Genomic DNA, 6,000 nt, shown 5'->3' on the forward strand with positions numbered 1-6,000 from the left:
GAGTTTGAGTGAGATTTTCAAACTCACTCAATTTCTGCAGTCTGACTTCGGCTGGATAATACTGTTTCAGAAAAGCTTCTCGAAATTGCTGCCATGTGATTGGTCCTGTAGCTGTCATGGCTGGCGAGATTGCTTCCCACCAATTACCTGCTCTATCCTCCAAGAAAGGCATAGTCACGTCCACTCTCAGTGCCTCGGGAACTTCCAATAGTCAATGCTGAGTCTCTACACTTTTCAGCTAGCTCTAGCTGATTTCAGGGTCTGCATCTCCACTGAAGGTTGGACACCTGTTCTTAAGGAGTGACTCATAGTGGAACTTGATTTCATTTGGTGGTGGAGGTGGTGGTGGCTGATTGGCGTTCTGGTTTCCCAACCCTTGCAGTGTTGTCGCCACAATGGTGGCTATGGCCATAAGATCAGCTCGACTTAGGTTGACTGCAGGCATGGTTCCATTTCCCTGTCCATCCTCCTGTCTGCCTTCACGGTCGGTATTAGCATAACACGGGTTGCGGTTCTGTCTCGGGGGTCTGCCGGCCATTTCCTACAATTACAAGTTCTAAGAATTTTTTGTACGAGTAGAGTTCATGCAACAGATTGTGCGGAAATAAATTGAAATCAATGGAACAAATAAAATATTTTATTGATTTCTCAAAAGAATTAAAATGGACATGACCAATCTAAAGAAAATAAATCAATGTGCTGAATTTTGAAAAAAAAAACGTAGCAACAATGAAAAAAAAATAACTCCTAGAACAAGAAAAAGTCATTAACTAGTCTAATCTTCTATCTCCCCATCTCCAATGGCTGCTGTAAGCTCCTCTATCTCTATAGGCTCTTCCTCTTTCGGCTCCTCATCCAGCTCTCCTTCCTGAAGTAGCTCTACCATCTGAGTGAGCTGGGCATTCTCGGCATTAAGTTGTGCCACCTGCGTCTTTAACTCCTGAATATCTGCCTCTGCCTCGTCCAACAGATCACTGGTATGCTGCTGGCTCTGCTCATGATCTGCCTTATCCTGTTTGCTCTTGTTCTTCAGAGTGTTAACCTGCTGAGTCAGATGCTGGCTCACATTTGCAAGGCTGCTCATAGCCTCGCTTAAATTCTCCAGTCTTTTCTTGCTCCTGGTATTTAGCTGCTTTTCTTCCTCCAACTTTTTACGGTACCGCTCGACATCTTCTTGCAGCTTCCTCTCTCGATACAGGCCATGCTCGATGTCATCCCTCAAATCCATGCTATCTCCTCTCACCAGCTCTCCCTGATAGATTGCGTTGTTCAGCTGGGCCTGTATTTCCTCTTTTTCTGTGGTTAGGGCCGTAATCTCCCGTTTTCTCTCGCCTAACCTGGCTCTAAGTCGCTTTATTAGGCGCGACTGATTATCAAGGGCAAGCTGCTTCATGTGGATGGCAGCTTGGGCACGGGTGCGGAACTGTGGAGCCATTTCCTGAAAAAAAACAAAAAAACAAAAAAAAGGAAATGCTCAGAATGTGACAGAATAAAATATCAGGAACAAATAGAGTAGGGTACCGAAAAATTAAAAATTTTCGAAAATTTCCAAAAATGGAAAGTTTTGAGATAGACATATGGATTCAAAGCATATGTTGAGAGGATTCCAAAACAGTTGACGGAATCGAATTCGGAGTTTCCTATGAAAAGTTATAGGGGTTACGAAACTTTCCTAAAACGGCAAGAACGGGGTTTCGGAGGCCTAAACGAAGGAATTTCGCGATTTTTTTTTCGAAAATTGATTCCTCCACTCGGATTATGAACCTGGCAGCTCTGATACCACTTAAATGTCACGCTCCGAAACTCGAGATTTGACATCGGTGTCGTTTAACAATCACACAATTGAAAACAACCAGCCTCGTAGCATAGTATAAGCCGAAAACCAGTTTATTAATCATAATTCTCAAAATCAACTCAAATTTTCAATCTTTATCTGCTTATATTCGAAATTCTTTATTAAATTTCTTGGATTGTGATATATTTATTCATCCCAAAATTTCAAGTTGCAACGTAATCAATACCATCTTAATTTCGAACTTCATAATTCTGCACACGATAAAATTATCTACACANTATATATAAACTTGACATTTTACCAATGGCTTGTGACAGGGATAGCTATTGGGATTGGATCAAAAAATTATTGGCAATAAAAAGATTATTTTAGAGAAAACTTGGCTATTGAATCATTCAAGGGTCCAACTTCCAAGCGGAATTAGGCTGCTCCCCTCGTTTCAGATTATTGAATGAGTTTAAAGACAAACGTGAAGTTAAAAAGTACTACTGGGAAACATTAATAAGCTGGAACTAGGCCAACAAGTTATCACATACAAAACATGTACATTCTAAATAAACCAAAGTAATAACGCTACTAAAAATTCATTGTAACCAAATATAAATTTTTTTAATAAAAGAATCGCTATAAAAACATGTACATTCTAAGTAAACCAAAGTAATAACGCTACTAAAAATTCATTGTAACCAAATATAAATTTTTTTAATAAAAGAATCGCTATAATATTAATTTATCATTTAAAAAAAATACATTAAATATGCTCTTAAATTATTAAATTACGCCACAAAATATAATATTTTATATTTCATTTCTTGACATTTACATTTCGTATTCAATATTTCTTGTATTTTTTTTTAATCGTGAATCTATNAATTTTAATTTAAAATGTTTTAAATTAGTTATAGAATATATATATGTAATATAAGGATAATACCTATTACAAAATAAATGTAGCAACTGGTCTGTTTTTATTCGGTTTAATTCGAACCGATATAATCGCTTTGGCTTGAACCAAGTCTGACACTAATATTAAATCTGATTGGATTGATTGAAAGAGAATCCGAATCTGATTTAATCCGGTTTTGTTTGATACGATAATTAATTTAATTAATTAATTTTTTTTCCCATAAATACGGCTATCTAATTACTTAATCAATTCAACTCTCAATCTCGATACTCCACGTCTTAAGTATACTTTTTTGATATATTGTTAATAATATTATCCTATTATTATCGTACCTGTTGAAAATTAATATTTTAATATTGAATATTTGAATTTTGAATGTTGAATATTTGAATGTTGAAAATTAGGTAAAATTAGGTGTTGAATATTGAAATTTGTGTGTGATGATGAAGGTAATGATGTAATTTATTTTTGGATTATTTGTAAATATTTTCTATAAATAGATATCTCATTTTTGAAGAAAATCACAATTGAGTTGAGAGAAAAATATTATAAAGTATGTAGTGTGATAATTTTGAAAGTTTGAGATTTTTACTTTTTATCATAAATTTTTACTTTTTCACAACACGTTATCAGCACGAAGTTCTAAAAGTCTTCCATATTTTTCCAAGATCCAAAACAGAAGAAAAAGGTAACAAAAGTAATAATATTTATTTTACTGTTTATTTATTTATTGTGTATATACTTAATATATAATATAATTTTATAATAAAATAAATTTTTCAAAAACTTGTTATAAATCCTGATAGGATGTTAAGACGACATTCCACACTCCCGGTAAGGGATACGACAAGTATAAAAGTCTATAAGATTTTTAAACAAAATATCTTATGACACCTCATTATAATAATGTGATATGATATACATAATTATTTAAACATGACTAATATTGTATACACCATATTATTACCATAAAATTATACAAATACATATATTTATTTTCTTGTACACCAACGGTCATAAACGGTAACAAAACGGCTAGTTTTTGCCCTATAAATATGATCTCACAAACATATTCAATCACTCCAACTTTCTCTTCTTCTCTAAAATTATTCTTCATCAAATTTTTGAAGAAAAAAGAAGATGGCTTTCACAAAGTTATTTTTAATTATTTTGGTTATAATACTCACGAATATTGTACTTATCGGAGAATATCCTCCTCATGTGTTTTCTTTATTTTTACGAATGCTTGTATTTGTTGTTTATCCATTACTTTGTATTGCAATATTCATTAACTAATAAAATGCATCATAATTTTTTTTAGTACCACCATGTCAAACTTGACAAAGCTCGAATTTGTTGCACTCGACATTACGGGGAAAAATTATATGACATGGACTCTCGATGTAGAAATGCATCTTGAGTCATTGGGTCTAAGCGAGACTATTAAAAAAAATGGTATATCTTCATCACAAGAAAAATCAAAAGCTATAATATTTTTGCGCCGACATCTTGATGAAGGTTTGAAATGTGAATATCTCATCGAAAAAGATCACATGGCTCTGTGGAAAGGATTAAAAGAAAGATTTGAACATATAAAGGAAGTTATACTTCCGACCGCCCGTGATGAATGGAATATGTTGAGATTCTAAGATTTTAAGAAAGTAAATGATTACAATTCGGCGATGTATCGAATAATCTCACAATTAAAATTTTGTGGACATGAGGTAACAGAATCAGAAATGCTTGAAAAAACATTTTTCACGTTTCACGCATCAAATATAACTCTACAACAACAATATAGAGTGCGTGGATTTGCGAGATATTATGAACTCATCGCATGTCTTCTTGTGGCGGAAAAGAACAACGAGCTATTAATGAGAAATCATCAGTCCCGACCTACTGGGTCAACAGCATTTTCATAAGTAAATGCTGTAAGCAAAAATGAATTTAAACCTGGAAACCAAAATCAAAGTTATAGACAAGATTTTGGTCGAGGACAAAATCGAGGTCGTGGTCGTGGACGTGGACGTGAACGTGGACGTGGTCGTGGTCGTGGACGCGACCGTGGTTTTGAAAATAATCGAGATAGTTACTCACATAACTCATCTCAAAAGAGCGTCCCAAACCATCCACTGAAAAGGCATCATGAGAATATGAGTGCTAATGAAAATAACTCAAAAAGATTTGAAAGTTCTTGTTTCAGATGTGGTACTCCAGGACATTGGTCCTGTATTTGTCGAGCCCTGAGCACCTTTGTAAACTTTATAAAGAATCAATAAAGGGGAAAGAAAAGGAGACCAACTTTATTGAACACAGTGAACCTTTGAGTGGTTCAACTCATTTTGATGCTGGAGATTTTCTGATTGATTTCTCGGATAATGATCAATTTGCTGGTGGAATAGATATGTAAAATATTTTATTTTTTTCATGTACTCATATGATAATGTTTTATCGTGTGCTATATTTTTACATATGTATTGTATTTTATTTTATTTCTATAAAAATATTGTCAGTAATTTTATTTCATTGCAATTTTTTTTTGAAGTTCAAATATGGAAAATGCTATGAACAAAGCTGAAGTTTGCAAACCTGATACTGGTACAACGCACACTATCCTTCGAAATAAAAGATATTTCTTGGAAGTAAAACCAACAAAAACAATGGTGAATACAATATCAGGTCCTGTAGACTTGATTAAAGGATGTGGTAAAGCACATTTTTTGTTAACTAATGGTACAAAATTTTTTATCAATGATGCTTTGTATTCACCACAATCGAAAAGAAATTTGTTGAATTTTAATGAAATATATTCCCATGAGTATGATACTCAAACAATGAATGAAGGGAATGAGAAATATATGTGTCTTATCACATATAAATCAGGAAAGAAATATGTGATTGAAAAACTACCAATCCTCCCTACTGGATTACATTATACACATATAAGTCTCATTGAATCAAACATGGTAGTTGATAATTCTTCAATATTAACCAATTGACTTGATCGATTAGGACATCCTGGTTCAACAATGAAGCGAAGAATTATAGAAAATACACATAGTCATCCGCTGAAAGACCAGAAGATCTTTCAGAATAATAAGTTTCAATGTAAAGCATGTTCTCTTGGAAAACTTATTATAAGACAATCACCAGCCAAAATCCAAACTGACTCACCAATGTTTCTTGAACATATTCAGGGTGATATTTTTGGACCAATTCATCTACCATGTGGACCATTCAGATACTTTAAGGTATTGATTGATGCCTCCAACAGATGGTCACATTTATGTTTATTGTC

The sequence above is a fragment of the Primulina huaijiensis genome, chromosome 7 (genome assembly GCF_012295235.1).
Source record: "Primulina huaijiensis isolate GDHJ02 chromosome 7, ASM1229523v2, whole genome shotgun sequence".
Classification (NCBI taxonomy): domain Eukaryota; kingdom Viridiplantae; phylum Streptophyta; class Magnoliopsida; order Lamiales; family Gesneriaceae; genus Primulina; species Primulina huaijiensis.